Raw genomic sequence first — 19,449 nt, forward strand, 5'->3', positions numbered from 1 at the left:
GCTCCAAATACAAAGGCAGCCACATTCATTAAAGAAACTTTAGTAAAGCTCAAAGCACACATTGCACCTCATACAATAATAGTGGGAGACTTCAACACACCACTTTCACCAATGGACAGATCATGGAAACAGAAACTAAACAGGGACACAGTGAAACTAAGAGAAATTATGAATCAAATGGATCTGGCAGATATCTACAGAACATTCTATCCTAAAACAAATGATATACCTTCTTCTCAGCACCTCATGCTACCTTCTCCAAAATTGACCACATAATTGGTCACAAAACAGGCCTCAACAGATATAAAAATATTGAAATTGTCCCATGCATCCTATCAGATCACCATGGACTAAGGCTGATCTTCAATAACAAAATAAATAATAGAAAGCCAACCTTCACGTGGAAACTGAACAACACTCTTCTCAATGATACCTTGGTCAAGGAAGGAATAAAGAAAGAAATTAAGGACTTTTTAGAGTTCAATGAAAATGAAGCCACAACATACCCAAACTTATGGGACGCAATGAAAGCATTTTTAAGAGGAAAACTCATAGCTCTGAGTGCCTCCAAAAGGAAACTAGAGAGAGCACACATTAGCAGCTTGACAACACACCTAAAAGCACTAGAACAAAAGGAAGCAAATTCACCCAAGAGGAGTAGACGGCAGGAAATAATCAAACTCAGGGGTGAAATCAACCAAGTGGAAACAAGAAAAACTATTCAAAGAATCAACCAATCAAGGAGCTGGTTCTTTGAGAAAATCAACAAGATAGATAAACCCTTAGCCAGACTCACTAGAGGGCACAGGGAAAGCATCCTAATTAACAAAATCAGAAATGAAAAAGGAGACATAACAACAGATCCTGAAGACATCCAAAACACCATCAGATCCTTCTACCAAAGGCTATACTCAACAAAACTGGAGAACCTGGATGAAATGGAGAAGTTCCTAGACAGATACCAGGTACCAAAGTTGAATCAAGATCAGGTTAATGATCTAAACAGCCCTATATCCCCCAAAGAAATAGAAGCAGTCATTAATAGTCTCCCAACTAAAAAAAGCCCAGGACCAGATGGGTTTAGTGCAGAGTTCTATCAGACCTTCAAAGAAGATCTAATCCCAGTTCTTCACAAACTATTCCACAAAATAGAAACAGAAGGTACTCTACCCAACTCATTCTATGAAGCCACAATTACTCTGATACCTAAACCACAAAAAGACCCAACAAAGATAGAAAACTTCAGACCAATATCCCTTATGAATATTGATGCAAAAATCCTCAATAAAGTTCTTGCTAACCGAATCCAAGAACACATCAAAACAATCATCCATCCTGACCAAGTAGGTTTCATCCCAGGGATGCAGGGATGGTTCAATATACGGAAATCCATCAACGTAATCCAGTATATAAACAAACTCAAAGACAAAAACCACATGGTCATCTCCTTAGATGCGGAAAAAGCATTTGACAAGATCCAACACCCATTCATGATAAAAGTCTTGGAAAGATCAGGAATTCAAGGCCCATACCTAAACATGATAAAAGCAATCTACAGCAAACCAGTAGCCAACATCAAAGTAAATGGTGAGAGGCTTGAAGCAATCCCTCTAAAATCAGGGACTAGACAAGGCTGTCCACTTTCTCCATACCTATTCAACATTGTACTTGAAGTCCTAGCCAGAGCAATTCGACAACAAAAGGAGATCAAAGGGATACAAATTGGAAAAGATGAAGTCAAAATATCACTTTTTGCAGATGATATGATAGTATATATAAGTGACCCTAAAAATTCCACCAGAGAACTCCTAAGCCTGATAAACAGCTTCGGCGAAGTAGCTGGATATAAAATTAACTCAAACAAATCAATGGCCTTTCTCTACACAAAGAATAAACAGGCTGAGAAAGAAATTAGGGAAACAACACCCTTCTCAATAGTCACAAATAATATAAAATATCTTGGCGTGACTCTAACTAAGGAAGTGAAAGATCTGTATAATAAAAACTTCAAGTCTCTGAAGAAAGAAATTTTAGAAGATCTCAGAAGATGGAAAGATCTCCCATGCTCATGGATTGGCAGGATCAACATTGTAAAAATGGCTATCTTGCCAAAAGCAATCTACAGATTCAATGCAATCCCCATCAAAATTCCAAATCAATTCTTCAACGAATGAGAAAGTGCAATCTGCAAATTCATCTGGAATAACAAAAAACCTAGGATAGCAAAAACTCTTCTCAAGGATAAAAGAACCTCTGGTGGAATCACCATGCCGGACCTAAAGCTCTACTACAGAGCAATTGTGATAAAAACTGCATGGTACTGGTATAGTGACAGACAAATAGACCAATGGAATAGAATTGAAGACCCAGAAATGAACCCACACACCTATGGTCACTTGATCTTCAAGGGAGCTAAAAACATCCAGTGGAAGAAAGACAGCATTTTCAACAAATGGTGCTGGCACAACTGGTTGTTAACATGTAGAAGAATGCGAATCGATCCATTCCTATCTCCTTGTACTAAGGTCAAGTCTAAGTGGATCAAGGAACTTCACATAAAACCAGAGACACTGAAACTTATAGAGGAGAAAGTGGGGAAAAGCCTTGAAGATATGGGCACAGGGGAAAAATTCCTGAATAGAACAGTAATGGCTTGTGCTGTAAGATCGAGAATTGACAAGTGGGACCTCATGAAACTACAAAGCTTCTGCAAGGCTAAAGACACCATCAATAAGACAAAAAAACCACCAACAGATTGGGAAAGGATCTTCACCTATCCTAAATCAGATAAGGGACTAATATCCAATATATATAAAGAACTCAAGATGGTGGACTCCAGAAAGTCAAATAACCCCATTAAAAAATGGGGCTCAGAACTGAACAAAGAATTCTCACCTGAGGAATACCGAATGGCAGAGAAGCACCTGAAAAAATGTTCAACATCCTTAATCATCAGGGAAATGCAAATCAAAACAACCCTGAGATTCCACCTCACACCAGTCAGAATGGCTAAGATCAAAAATTCAGGTGACAGCAGATGCTGGCGAGGATGTGGAGAAAGAGGAACACTCCTCCATTGTTGGTGGGATTGCAAGCTTGTACAACCACTCTGGAAATCAGTCTGGCGGTTCCTCAGAAAATTGGACATAGTACTACCGGAGGATCCAGCAATACCTCTCCTGGGCATATATCCAGAAGATATCCCAACCGGTAAAAAGGACACATGCTCCACTATGTTCATAGCAGCCCTATTTATAATAGCCAGAAGCTGGAAAGAACCCAGATGTCCCTCAACAGAGGAATGGATACAGAAATTATGGTACATTTACACAATGGAGTACTACTCAGCTATTAAAAAGAATGAATTTATGAAATTCCTAGCCAAATGGATGGACCTGGAGGGCATCATCTTGAGTGAAGTAACACAATCACAAAAGAACTCACACAATATGTATTCATTGATAAGTGGATATTAGCCCAAAACTTAGGATACCCAAGATATAAGATACAATTTGATAAACGCATGAAACTCAAGAAGAATGAAGACCAAAGTGTGGACACTGTGCACCTTCTTAGAATTGGGAACAAAACACCCAGGGAAGGAGTTACAGAGACAAAGTTCGTAGCTGTGATGAAAGGATGGACCATTTAGAGACTGCTGTATCCAGGGATCCGTCCCATAATCAGCTTCTAAACGCTGACACCATTGCATACACTAGCAAGATCTTGCTGAAAGGACCCAAATATAGCTGTCTCTTGTGAGACGATGCCGGGGCCTAGCAAACACAGGAGTGGATGTTCACAGTCAGCTATTGGATGTATCACAGGGCTCCCAATGGAGAAGCTAGAGAAAGTACCCAAGGAGCTAAAGGGATCTGCAACCCTATTGTTGGAACAACATGATGTACTAACCAGAACCCCGGAGCTCTTGTCTCTAGCTGCATATGTATCGAAAGATGGCCTAGTCGGCCATCAATGGAAAGAGAGGCCCATTGGACTTGCAAACTTTATATGCCCCAATATAGGGGAATGCCAGGGCCAAAAGAATGGGAATGGGTGGGTAGGGAAGTGGGGGGCGCTATGGGGGACTTTTGGGATAGTATTGGAAATGTAATTGAGGAAAATATGTAATAAAAATATAAAAAAAAAAAAAAGAAAACAACAACAACAAAAAAACCACCTTAAAAACAATGTTCTTTTTAGTCAGTGAAGCTTTGTTCCAAAGGGGTTGATCTACATCTGAAGAAGGCATCAGAAGTTGGAGTTGTTCATCTAGTAATTACTGCCTTTGCTAGCATGCAAATTACAAAGGTAACTGTGAAATTGTGGATTACAATATTATGGAAAAATCCTGATAAATGACAAGGTACAGGTAAGTCTAATTACTCACATGGCACACTCGAGAAAGATGTATGATGAGGAAAGATGAAGACCAAATTTAAGAAGATACATAATTTGGTTTTGCTTTGCTGGATTTGCAGTTTTGTTTTTGTTTCCTCATTCTTGACATTTATGTTTTAGAATGGGAATGCTTTATGTCTTTCTCTTCAGATCTTGTAGGTATGTAAATTTTTACATTTAATTTTATTTATTTTACCAGAGCACAATGCTATTATTAGGTGGATTAAAAGTGATGTTGAATTTTGATCCCTGATATGGCTTCAGTCTATTCCCCTGATTAAAGATGTTCAAAGTATATTTTGCATGATAAAATTACCAGAGCCTTTAAAGTCAAGAAGTGGAATGCTACAGCCAAAAGTTATATATTTGGTTGTGACAATACGAGTAGATTATTGATGTGTGTCTTAGGGTTTGTTTCTATTGCTGTGTTAAAACACTAACCCACAGCAAATTGAGAAGGCATGGAATTATTGTAATTTACAAATCTCGTGCTACAACCCAATTACAGTGGAAGTCCGAAAAAGAACTCAAGGCCTGTATCCTGGAACTGAAGCAGAAGTTATAGATGAGGAATATTTACTGGTTTACTCCTCATTGCTCCCTCACCATATTTTCTCATATCTAGGCCCACCAGCCTTGGTGTGGTCAAACCCAAAGTGAACTGGCTCTTCCACACCAATTAGTAATCATGAAAATGCCCCCACAAACTGGTCCACAGGACATTTGATGGTAAATTTTTCTCAACTGATTTCTCTCTTTAAAATACCTCTAGATGTGTAAAGTTGATTGCCAAGATCCAGTCAAGCATGAGGAGGGTCGGTCCTGAGAAATCCAGGAATAGGAACAGTGCTGATTCAATAATGACTCAGAGTCAGTAGTAGATACAAGCTACTTATTCAGATACTCTCTCTATTCCCTGAGGATTCTCAGGACTTTTTATTCTTCAGGTAAGTTATTCATTAGATAAATCACTCTTCAAATTAATGACCGGAAGGAGCCTGAACCCTTTCTTTTATTTACTAAAGCTACATCACCAATGCTTTGATCATTGTTATTAACAAAATTTCTTAAATTTACATTAAGTCTATGAGTTCCTGATCAATAGTCCCAACCCCTGTTTCCTTAGAGCAAAACAAAACACAAAGCAAAAGCACAGTTCTTTATAGGCCTACACAGCCTGTTCTTTACAGGTATCTGTGTACAGCTCTTGCAATTTCCTGGTACAGTACACAGCAGTCTTTAATAGATATTTTCATGTAAATACAGAAAGATAACAGACTACTAAAATTAAAATAATTTATTACAAAGTTTTGAATTTGGGTAAGTAAAATAGTTACCTCACTCCAATTCTTCAAACAGCTAGAAAAACAGAGGACTAACTTTTTATAAGCTTATACATTATCTTTTAATTCTCTAATCTTCATTTTCTCATCTTAACAATTTCATAGCCTCATGTACTATCCTTCTAACTATTTATTCCTAAATAATATATATTTTTTTATCCATATCTTTTCTTCCTGAGACCACTTTAACTCTCTATCCTTGATGTCCCCAAGTTCACCCTAATTAATGCAGCAGTCATTGGACTGGAGGGTATACGCATCTCCTCAAGATTCCATATTCAAGGCAAAATCTGGTAATGAACTATTTCTACAAAGGACCATGTAGGCTTTTATGGCCCTATGTTTATGTTGTCTAGATCCTTTCCCATGGCCCAAAAAGCCAAGTGGAAAGCCTGTTCCTCATATTCCACAGTCTCATGACCATCTTCATTCTTCTGTCCTGGAAACAGCTTCAGTTTCAACTACTATGACATGATTACCTCTGAGAAATTGGGCTGGGCGGGGTTAGTATATTCCCAAGAAAGAACACTTGAAAACACAGTAGTAAAGACCACAGGACAGCTTCCAGACAACAGCAATCAACAGCACATGTGAGAATGGTGGGGAATCAATGGCCTAACAATGCACCAGTACCAAGATTGTGTCACACCTCCACTTACACAGCCATACCAGACCCAGAAGTTGATATAAAATTATCCAGGACAATAGCTTAATCTTTTTTGTTAATTTATCTGTATTTAAATAATTTAGAAAATGCATCAAACTTTAGGACATATCAGAGAGGCTTAGCTCAAGTGACAATCCCCCCATAATGTGTTTGTCAACTACCCATGAATTAAAAATTGAATAGAATGTTACAAACAAGGAAACAAGGTAAGACAGATGAAATGTTATTCTTACCTTGTAGCTACAGTATGGCCTACCACAATGCCTTCTACCACGATCGATGTATTATATCTCCACTTAAGACATATACCAAAATAAATTCTCTTTTATAACATTTTTGCCAGATATTTTATCAAAGTATTCAAGAAAGTAACCATTAAATCATTCAGGCAAACAGGTAACTTTATTTTAATGCATAAATATTTAATACACAGGTAAAATATGTATATGTGATAAAAATTAGTATATTAAAACTTAAACTCTAGATTTAGATCATTGTGAACGTTCAGAAAACATGAACAGTCAAGAGTAAAAATTGTGATGAGAAAAATTTCATAGAAAAGAGATTGATAGAAATGAAGGAATCACCTGCTACTGAAACATTTAACAGGTGCTATCACCCTGAATATTATTATGATGCCATGGCCATTAGTTCTACATACAAGTAATTTGAAAGTCATAGATTTAGTTGAACTATTTTTAATTGTAATGAAGTTCAAACAGGTTTTCTACTGGATATATCTCTAGATAAATAAAAAGAGAGATTTTTAAATTTATCACTAAGACAGCTAAAAGTATTTACCTCTAATGTTTTTCTCTTAAAAGGTATCCTTAGTTTCAGATTGTTCTTACATTTTGCCTTTTCAGTTGTGGTCTCCTATTAAGTATATTCCTTTTTTTTGTGTGTGGGCAAATTGCTGACTTTGCAATCTCTTTTTGTGTCAAGGGTTGGCAATGGTAGCTGAAGATTAATTCCAGCTCAGATTTCACTGCTTTTGATTAAGGTCCTGAGGTTAGAAAAATGTAATTTGTACTGGAAAGGGTAGTATAGGAAGAACATGACAGCAATTAATCCTTTCCTTGCTGATGACAATGACAAAATACTCTTTAATCTCTTCAGCATCTTTGCAATATCATAAAAGGCAAATTTATTTTACCTCTTCTTAACTTAAAACTTTAATGGGCTTACTGTTAAATACTGTTAACCATTTCAAAGTTAGGATACATGCTAACATGTTTGTAAGTTAATTTATAATCATAAATTCATAAACATGTTAAAATAAACCCATTTTATAATGTTATCTAACCCTAATGACTTCTTACAGACTTATCTCTAAATATTTCACAGTATTTATTTTTAACTTGCAAATACAATGAAGGAGGAAGAGAGGAAAGGTAGTAATAACTGATCAAAATGAATAAGAAGTAAATAACCCAACCTTGTGTATGACACATAGAAATTAAGTTGATTAGAAGATGAAAGGTGCTGATATTTGTAATTAAATTTTACTTGGTAAGTTGAAATTCTGTCTTTGATCATTCTTCACATCTCTTTTTAATATTTTGATTATAATTTTCTTAGAATGACCTTGATTTACTGTTTTATCAGAAGTGATTTTTTTCATTGATATTTTTTAAACGCTTGAAAGTCTGGTAGCTTTCATCTGGTGTCTCCTTTAATTGAACATGTTACAGTTTCTATTCTGTTGTACTTGGTTATAAGCTAGGAGCAGAAATCAAAACAGCTCATGAAACAATGTGCTGGCAGTCAAATTTACTAAGAACCCGTAACTCAATGCTTTGTTAAATTTTCAGGTTCAATGTGCACATTTTCTTATTTTCACATTATGTCATCAAAAATTATAAAGTTAATAATAAGCAAATACTTCATTATGGCAGCACACTTAATTGATGTATACCTTTTAGTACAAAATTTTGAGAGACAAATAAGTTACTAGTTAGGTTTAGAAGGCTCATTTCAAGAGCAGAATATCTCTGATGTTATTTTGAATCTCCCCCTTCACAACTAGAGTTCCTTACTTTGCCCTATCTGATGATCACAGATATGATTATCTGGGTGTTATCTGGATCTTACTTCTATAATGTATGAACCTGGGATTACACATTTGATCAATTTGCATCTCATTCCTTACAACACTTTTGAAAATCAGTCATATTCCTACAGGTATCATCATCATTATCATCTGCATCATGATCATGAACATCATCATCTGAACATCATCATCATCATTATCATCATCATCATTATCAATAAAGGGTCATGTTATGTTATCCAAACTGGCCTGGAAATTGTGATCTGCCTGTATCAGTTTTTATAGACGGCAATGATATATTGTATTCTCTCTGTGATAATAAGACTATCTTTTTGGACGTATTATATTTAAGTGACTATGTAAAACTATTTTGTTTTGGTCCATGTTTTCATGTTTATTTACAAAAAACAAGTGCATTTTTACCATTCTGACAAAATATATTTTCTTCTAGTTCTCTGTATTTTTATTTTCCTTCCTTATACTTTCTATAAAATATGCACTCTGGTTGTTCTTTAGACTGTTTAATATTTCTATTCTGAAACTGATGAAGTAATAGAGTACTTCGAGGTTATATTGTCATAAATACTACACATAATAAATCAAAATAATCAACTGTTCCATTAATATAAACTTTATTGTTTGATTGAGAAAATTCAAATTTCTCTATTTTAATTATTTCAAGAATATAGGATGAATGATTAAAAGCAGTAGTAATCCTTCAGTGCCTGCTCACTTTGTGAAATAAAGCAAGCAAACAAATGACAAAGCCAAAGGACATTACCATTGTTACCTTCACTCTCATTAAAGCTTCTATCAAGAGGAGCCTGACTTAGCACATATTGCATTAAAATGAAACAGAATTTTTTTCATCTTTTCCCAAACTTACTATTACAAAAAAAACACACTCTCTACTTCTCTATCTCAATTTGATTAACATACCATGCTATATCTTCTAGAAATCTTCTCAGATTTTGCTTTCTATCACATTACAAGAGATATCTTCTCCTCAGTTATTTGTTCTGAGTATTGAGTTATCATCTCATTTTATATTCAAGAATGCTATTAGGTCTTTTTCTCCTGTTTGATTCTGCCTATATATAAGGCTTCATATGCTTAACTAATATATACATAATGTGCCATTTAGTACCTATTTCCAGCTCAGCGTTTTCCCTTAAATTTAAGGAATCTTATCATTAATGATCTACATAAAATTTGTGTGTGTGTGTGTGTGTGTGTGTGTGTGTGTGATTTCAGTTAAATTGATTATCTAAAATTACTACACAGGGATTTTTTTTTTCTGTCTCAAAAAATCCATCATTAGTTACCTTCTTAGTAACTTGCCTTGAGAAACTAACTGAAGGTTGGCCGGATGTGCCAGAAAATAAACTTTTTCCTTTTGCATCCATCTGCATCTCTGTGTCTCACTCTGGAGGTATCTTGAAGTAAGAACCACTGACCTAGGGTGGGAGGTCTTACATTTGGGAGCTCATCTGGTATTTGCAGAGACCCCCTGTGTGACCACCAACTAGGCTGATCAGAGGGAAAAAGACTGAGCTCAGCAACAGCAACAGCAACAGGCACCTAAGTGTTTGTCTCTTTGGCTTCTGCTTTCACTTTTGGCTTGCAAAAATGGTGTCCACTGGAAATCTTCTGGTCTGGTGCAGTCAATTTCGACAGTCAAATGTGCCTTAACACCATAACCATAGGGAGTCTGGAGGATGCTTAACCCCCCCCCCCCCCAGGGAGTTGAGAGAACTCCATTCCTTTTGGAAGTGGCAAGAAAGTATCAGCAGGAGCCATGACTTGCTATAAACTGGTTTACTGTCTGTGCCCATGACAGGGTCCAACTGTCTGTGTGTTGATTGTCTTTCTCTGTGTTTGTTGGTGTTGGTTATCTCTTTCTGTGTTCTTGGACATGGACTGGTGACATTTTTGGACATTGGACAGACTGAATATACCTTGTTAAACATCTTAGTTAACCACTGGAAGGAAGTTAAGAAAAAAGAAGAAAACTTGTCAGTAGTAGTAAAAAGGGCAATTTGGTTACTCTCAGCTTTATCAAATGGTCCACTTTCAGAGTAGGGTGTCCACCCTTAGGAACTTTTGACTTGCAGGTGATCAAAGCAATAGAGGAGCAGTCTTTAGGCTAGGACAATCTCCCCCCGCCCCTGGCACTCAGAAAAAGAATTCTATATAGTTACCTGGAAGAATCTAGTAGAGGACCCCCACCCATGGATAAAAGCCTTTCCCCCCCCCCAAAAAAAAAAACCCACCTCACAGGTTCTGGCTGTCAGGAAAAAGGAAACATGGAAGGAAGGATCCGGACCTGAGAAGAAATTGATACTCTAAGACCTTTCAAGAGCAGACCTACTGCTCTAAGATCCTACTCCTCCATATTCCCCTACCATTACCTCCATGGCCCCACCAGTGCCAGCACTAGCTCCAGGATCCTCAGACCATACATGACCCATCCCATGGGGACCTGAAGTCTGAGAGCTTCCTTCCCAGAGTGGGTGGCTCTCCTGCTGAGGGTATATGGGACTCTAGGTGATAAGAGAATCAGGCTATGCAATATTGGTCCCCTCTCTTTGGCCTACTTGTACAACTGGAAAGCCCAACACCCCCATACACTTTCAAATAACCCCAAGGGGCTAATTACTCTCTTTGATATGCTTGTATTTACTCATCAGCCAATCTGAGATGATATCAAACAACTCATGAGGGTGTTCTTCATTACCAAAGAGTGGGAGAGGATGATGAAGGAAACCAGAAAGAATGTACCCTCAGAAATGAGGGCACCATTGACTGACCAGGCTGTCATCAACAACAGGTTTCCCCTGATTAGACTTGACTGGGACTATAATATGGCAGAAGGTAAGGGACACCTGAAAGTCTACCACCAGTCTCTGTTGGCAGGTCTTAAGAGGGCCATATGATGACTCAACAATTTGACCAAGATATGTGATGTTAAGCAGGGACCAGATGAGTCTCCTGCAGCCTTTCTAGTGCAGTTCATGGAGACATTTTGTAAGTATACACCCTATGACCCCAGCAGTAAAGAGCACAAAGCTACTGTGACAGAGGCTGTTATAGACGAGGCTAGTAGAGATATCAGAAAAAAGCTTCAGAGACTAGATGGACTACAGAATAAGTCATTGAGGGATTCAGTGCAGGTTGCTGAGAAAGTCTGCCATAACAGGGAGAGAGAGGAGGAGATGGAGCAGAGAAAGAAAAAGAGAAGATGAAAGAGAGATTAAAAAAAGAAATGTGACAGAACAGGAATTTACAGAGAATCTTCACTACTGTAGTTAGGGAAAGTAGAGAAGAGAGATTCCAATCAAAAGAGACAGAAATCCCCTTGAAAAGGAGCAGTGTTCTCCTTATTGCAAGGAGAGGGGCCACTGGCCCTAAGAGTACACTAACAAATGGAAGCCAGGGGTGGGAAATCCCAGGCCTTGGGAAAAGCACCTGCAAACAGTGAAAATTTAAGTCCTGGGAGAAGACATTGTCTAGGAAGGACAGGGTTCGGACTCCTTCCCCAAACCTAGGGTAACTCTAAGAGTGGAGGGGAAACCCACTCAATTCTTGGTGGACACGGGGGCTCAATACTTAATCCTCCTCCAAGCCAATCTCCCTGTTTACTAGAAGAAATCTTGGGTCCAAGGAGCCACTGGCACCAAAATGTCTTCATGGACTATCCAAAGAACAGTAGACTTGGGGTGGGATAAATATCCCATTCACTTATGGTCATTCCAGACTGTCACTACCCTCTGTTGTGGCAAGATTTACTCTCCAAGATGGGGGCCCAGATACACTTTCTACACAATGAGCAGCAACTAAGTGTCCCAAAAGGAGAGCCCATGGGTGGAGGAAAGACTTCTCCAACTGACCCCTGCTGGGAGCTGAGGCTCCCTGGTTTATAGATGGGAACAGTTTTCTCCATGAAGGTCTGAGGCAAGTGGGTGCTGCCATGGTAAATAGCACAAATGTCATCTGAGCTGAACCTCTGCCCTCCGGCAGAAAGCAGAATGCAGAGCTACTTGCCCTTACCAAAGCCTTGGAACTTGGGGCTTGCAAAAAAATACACAGATAGCAGATATGCCTTTGCCACAGTACACATCTATATACCAAGAGAGAGGACTGCTCACACCAGAGGGAAAAGTAATAAAAAAAAAAACAAGCAGGAAATGTTGAATCTGATGAAATCAGCAATTATGAGTATTAGTCATTGCCCAGGACATCAGAAGGGAAGAAACTCAGTGGCTCAGGGCAATAACCAGGCAGATCAATTAGCTCAAGAAGTGACTATGCAGGAGCCTATCCTGGTTATGGACCTGCAAGAGACACCCAGTGGAGAAGGGGACTGTACTAAGGGATGGCCTCACTTAAAATATACAGAATTAGATATGACACAGATTGCTAGCCACCCTACTAACTATTATTTAGAGAAGAAAGGACAATGTCACACACAAAGCGGGAAAACTATACTCCCCAAAAAATAAACAAAAGGCTTACTAGTCTAAATGAACAGATGGACCCATTTAGGTGATAAAAAGTTTGTCCAAGCTGTTAAGGGATTTAAAGTATATATAATGGACCTCAGATTTTGGGTCAGAAAAATAGTAGAATAGTATAATATATTCCAGCAAGTGAATGCTTATGCAGCCAAGAGTAAACAGGGCAAAACACCTAGGGGAGAACTGCTTGGAGTATATTGGGAGGTTGATTTTACAGAAGTTAAGCCAAGAAAATATGGTTACAAATACCTTCTAGTGTTTGTGGGTGCTTTTTTTGAATTGGTTGAGGCTTTCCCCACCAAGTAATGAATAACTACAATGGTAGGCAAGCTGATATTAGAGGAAATTTTCCTGAGGTTCAGAGTGTCCAAAGTAATTGAATAAGACAATGATCCTGCTTTTGTCTCTAAGGTAAGTCAAGTATTGGCAGAGATATTGAGGACTAATTGGAAGCTCAATTGTGCATACCATCCCCAGAGCTCAGGGTAGGCAGAGAGAATGAACAGAACCCTACAGGAGACCTTGACTAAATTGACCTTGGAGACTGGCTCAGACTGGTTGGTGCCCCTTCCCTTGGCCCTGTTCCAAGCCATTTTATCCTGACCCCTTCTGAGATCCTATTTGGTGCCCCAACTCCTTTGGTGTCCACTGGGTGCTCCCTGGATATTCCAACTCACTGACAGTAACCTCTTCTTGAGGCTCCAAGTCCTTCAGTCACCCCAACATGAGATTTGGATCAAACTGTCCGCCTTAAATGCTCCAGGGGTTTGATAGACCCTTCACTGCTTCCAGACTGGTGACTGAGTCTATGTCCAGAGGCATTGGGCATAGTCACTAGAACCCTGGTGGAAGGGACCCTTCTTGGTGCTGCTAATACCTACCACAATCCTCAAGGTAGATCATATTTTGGCCTTAATTCATGCTTCCATTGTGAAATCTGCAGATGCCCTGCTCCCCAGAAAACGCCTCTGGACTGTATAGAAGACAAAAAGTCCACTCAATCTCAAGATCACTTGACCTTGATCATGACTGCCTGGTGATTCTTTGGGATTCTGGTTCTTTCCCCCAACCGCTGCGCTCATCCAAAAGACCAACAGCATTCACTGTCTCCCTTGTGTTGAATTTGGGGGTGGCCATGGCAGCCACCAGGATCTTCACTTTGGTCTTACAATAGAAATTTTATGACAGTATGAGGGTAGCCATTGGTTTAGATATAGAGAGGATAGAATCTTTCATCAGTCACCTTCAAGAATCATTGACTTCATTATCAGAAGTAGTGCTATAGAATAGGAGGGGATTAGACTTAACTTTTCCTCAAGTAAGGAGGGCTATGTGCTGTATTAGCTGAGGAGTGTTGTTTTTATATAGAGCATTCTGAGGTGGTTAAAGATTCAATGGTCAAGGTGAGAGAAGGGCTAGCCAAATGGAAGAGAGAAAGAACAGAGTCATGGCTGGTTCAAGTCTTGGTTTAATGCCTTCGTTTGGTTAACCACCCTCATACACAACTTGTTAGGACCCCTAATTGTTCTCCTGCTATTGTTGACTTTGGACCCTACATATTGAACAAGCTTATAGCCTTCATAAACGAGAGAATATGAGCAGTGCAGCTGATGGTCCTGTGCCAACCCTGAGGACAGGACCTGAAGGATATGAGTTAGTTACCCAAGACGGCTGAGTGTAGCTCCAGAATTGAAACTTCTTCAAGAAAAAGCAGAAAATGAGGCACCCTGAGGGGTTTTCCAGTCCCACACCCTCCTTCCAGGTTCCCCCTCCTTCCTGGGGTCAAGGCTAGGCCACGTCCCCTCCTCTACCCCCAGGAACATTCTTGAGTAAAAAAATTATCAGAACCGATAGTTACATGATACTCTGGAAAGTCCCAGGTAGAGCTCAAATGTGTGTCATGTTTGCTAGCCAATAGACTTACAGGTCAATATGCTTAGACAATAAGTTTGAACTGTAACCTTGCTGATGTAACCTGTGCCCCTAAAAAGTATAAACCTACTTGTAACAGGCATTTGGGTTTGACTTCTTAGTAACTCACCTTGAGGGACAAATTTAAGGTGAACCAAAACATGAAGGAAAATTAACTTCTTGCTTTTGCATCAGAAAAAAAAATCCATCATCAATTAATTCTTTTAATAGTTCAGAAAGCACAAGAATTTCCTCACCTGTCTTTATCCTTGAAGTCAGCAATGCAGAGATGATAACAGAGTCAATTTTGTTAATGGATTCTACTTACACTTTGAATGACCAAAAACACTCTGTCAGTGATGACAAGTATTATGTTGATTTAATGTGACTTATTGCAAACTGATGCTAACGATACTCATGAATATTAGCAAGGCTTTTAGCCTCTAAACTATACTCTTCAATAAGTAATGAGTAAACCACAACAGGCAGAAGGAGAAAAATAATCATATTATTTGCTTTTCCTCTTTCTGAAAAATCTGTCCATTGTCAATGTCACTAACCTTGGACATCATGAGATACTTTAGAGGATACACTGTTTTGTTCTGTGTAACTGAATCCTTAGCAGAGGCTTAATTGTATTATTCATGGTTTGGCTAGTTTGGATCAAGTGTGTTCCATTCTGGATGTTGCACACTTCATTTGCAGCAACTATAAAAGACCACATTAGCTTAATTCAATGTACCTATCACTCCCTTTGTATTTAGTTATAAATATAAGAACTTGCATGTTGATATGTACATATATATTTACCATTTACAACATTCATCAAAAGTAAGTAGGTCTAAATTGGTTAGAAATATATCTGATCAACCTTAATCATTTAGCATAGTAACTTGTGTGTGTGTGTGTGTGAGAGAGAGAGAGAGAGAGAGAGAGAGAGAGAGAGAGAGAGAGAGAGAGACAGAGAGAGAGAGAGAGAGAGAGACAGAGAGAGAGAGAGAGAGAGAGACAGAGACAGAGAGAGAGACAGAGACAGAGAGAGAGAGAGAGAGAGAGAGAGAGAGAGAGAGAGAGAGAGAGATTATGTCCATTATTTGCCTCCTGGTATGAATGCTACTGAGTGAATTCATGAGGATTCAGATATTCTTCAAACTAGTTCCATAACACAGGGCCTCTCAGAGAATCTGGAGCCAGGTTTGAAGCCAGCAAATACTAGAACTCCCCCATTGAGTGCCACCATATGACTAGTGTTATGTACACTCATTGTGACAGGTCTGGCCATCTAACTCATGCTTCTACCATACACACTCATACACGTATCACACCCACACATCTCAGTTATTTTCAAAACTTAAAATAGTTTAAGGTAGAATCAGTCATGTACTTTTATGTGTCTTCTAGGGAGACATTTTTATAAGACAAATTCCTGTTTTGGTAAATAATCATCTCTGAATAAAAAATAAAATTACAAAATAAATTAAAAAAATGTTCTTTGTAATATTCTAATAATCTCATCTTTTACAGCTTAAAATAGTGTTCATTTACCCTGAAAGAGAAAAGCAGCAGAGAATTTAAATTTGGATTATAAAGGTATTAAGGTACATTTTCTTTTTCTACATCAGTTCCTAAGAACCTCTACACTATAAAAAGATCAACAGGGTAAAAAAAGTACAGATTCAAACAAATCCTGATCTAAAGGCACTGATAAAAATACTGCTGTTATAATTAGCCTTGAATTTAAAAAAATCGCATTACATTTGTAATGACGCTTCATAACATTGTGTCATTATTAGATGGATAGTAAATAAAATTTATTTTTATATTTTGAGTCCTGAATTATTATAAAATATTTAAAAGACAATATTACATGTCAACATATACAAACAATTATATATACAAACCATCACAAATTAAAATGAAAATAATTCAATTATTTGCTCTTAAGAAGCACATTATACTCTGAGGGAGAAATTAATATCAGAGTTATATATATTCTATTTTCAAAAGCAATTGCTTATGTTTGAAATTTAAAAACTCATAGTTGGTTAAAATAGCAAATGACTGGAAAGGCTAAGAAGTTACTGTTAATTAGTATGGGCTCTGACTGCACTAGCAGGAAGATGCATATCAAGAAGAGGTGATAAATAATGACTGTACTAGCAAATAAATACTTTGATTCACTAGCTAGGAGAGACAATATAAACTGGGAAGGAAAAGTAACTGCATCTTCATAGCTTTAAGACTTATTGAGAAGTCAATTGAATTTGTGTGTTGAACCAGTGATTATATCCAAGACCAACCTGCATTAAGTATGGCTGATCCAGTGGTGAGTAGTATGTGTTCTCATAACTGTGAAACTATGATAGACTTTGAGACTGGAAAGGAGTCCTTAAATGAGGAGTATGGGTAAGAGTGGTTTATTTAGCTCAATGAATTTTTTAATGTTCAGATTTTTTTTTCAAATAATATATGAATCATAGAATATAAATGCTGACAGTTGAAGTATAACTATGACAACAATTACTATTCAATTGTGTGTGTGTGTGTGTGTGTGTGTGTTTCATCACTGAAGGAAGGTAGAGGAAGAACCTGGAGGCAAGACATGACCCAGAGGCCATGAAGGAGTGCTGATTACTGTGTTCTCCTCATGGCTTGCCCATCCTGCCTTCAGATTGAATTCAGAACAGCGACTCCCAATTTGACACCACCCACGATGACTAAGCCCCCTCCCTTCAGTCACTAATTAAGAAAATACTCTACAAGCTGGTCTACAGTCTGATCTTATAAAGGAAGTTTCTCAAGCTTTGTTCCTCTGAGATAACTGTAGCTTTTATCAAGTTGACATAATACTAGACAGCAGAGTCCTCTATTCTTTTTTTTTTCATTTATTGAAAATATTCTTTTCTCATCTAATATGTTCTGATTACAGTCCCCCCCCTTTATTCATCCCAGTTATGCCCCACTACCTTTCCCCTCTACATCCACTCTTTTTCTGGGCCTCATTAGAAAATAACAAGATTCTAGGAGAAAACAATAAAAAAAAATACAACCTAAAGGAACACTATCATATCTAAGTTGAACAAGACAAACTAACAAAAGGGAAAAAAAAAACCCTAAGGGTAGGCATAAGAATCAGGTCACTGAGGAGTCCCATAAAAATATTAAGGTGAAACTATCATACATATGCAGAGGACCTTGAGGACCTGGTGCAGACCTGTGCAGGCCAGGTGCATGCTGCATTGGTCTCTGTGACCTCATAAGACCTTTGCTCAGCTGATTTAGAGGCCCTCATTCTTCTGGGTTGTCTATCCCCTTTGGCTCTTCTTTTCTTTTCTTTTCTTTTCTTTTCTTTTCTTTTCTTTTCTTTTCTTTTCTTTTCTTTTCTTTTCTTTTCTTTTCCTTTTCTTTCTTTTTTATTCTTTAATCTATTTTGTTTCAGTCCAGATTTTATCCCCATCCCTGTTCACCCTGTTTGTTCCAAATCCCACACCTCCTCCTGAACCCTGTCTCCAAAAAGAAGCCCCCTACCCCACTTCCACCCTCACCAGGCTCTTATACTCTTTCAGTGTCTTCTGAGTTTTCTCTGAGTTCCAAGGGGATGGAAATGATGGGGACATTCCATTTAGAGTTGGGTTCCATGGTCTGTCTCACTGACTGCCTTTCTGACTGCCTCTGTCTATGGTTTTAACAAAGTATCATTAGGAGTCATTTTACCACTGCATTTTTGTTGTTCCTGTCTTTGATGGTTTTATTGGTGTGTTTTGCTTTGATTTTAAGACCAGCAAGATTTCGTTTTATTGTAGGTCTCTTGCTACCTAATCTGGGGTGTTATTCATTGAATTTTCTGTAATAATTTTACATCTGCAAGTTTAACAACTTTCCTTCCAAAAAGGATACTTAGTATGGTCCTCTGTACTTTTTAGCTGTTCTGATTATAAAAATGCTATTTAGTTTATCCTCTAAAAATGAAATTGAAGTTTCATGGTTTTATTGTTTGTTTTCTTTTTTTAGGCAGCTTATTTTCACTTTGCTCTCTTTGAGTTTGTTTTCAATTTTCTTTGGTTGTATATTACTCAGTTTGTCTAGGGGATCCCATACCATATAGTGGTTATTTATGCAAAGAAGGTTTAGTAGATTTTTTTTTACATGGTGTTGGCCTGGACATCCAATAAAACCTGAGACAATTAGTCTTCAGTGACAGATTAGGAAAGCAGCAGGCATGGTAGCAATACTATAGATGCACTCAAAATCATTTCACACATTACTTTATAATTATATGAAATGGCACACACATATTTATTTGTTACTTAGGAATATAAATATATTCATTATTGAGCTTAATATGTATAATGTGACCTGAGTACTGAAATTTGAGCTCTAGGTGCATGACTCTCCTGCTTTGCATTATAACAATTATGTGTTAAATAACTAAGGAGGTAACATCAAATCTACAGTGTTCAAAACATTATGAAATGATGGTTATATGTTTTATTATTTTATCTTTATTTAATAATATTTTTGGCCACCTACATGACCATAGTCCCATAAGGTAATTAT

The sequence above is a fragment of the Mus caroli genome, unplaced genomic scaffold (assembly GCF_978045245.1).
Source record: "Mus caroli unplaced genomic scaffold, Mus_caroli_1 scaffold_15, whole genome shotgun sequence".
NCBI classification, from domain to species: Eukaryota; Metazoa; Chordata; class Mammalia; order Rodentia; family Muridae; genus Mus; species Mus caroli.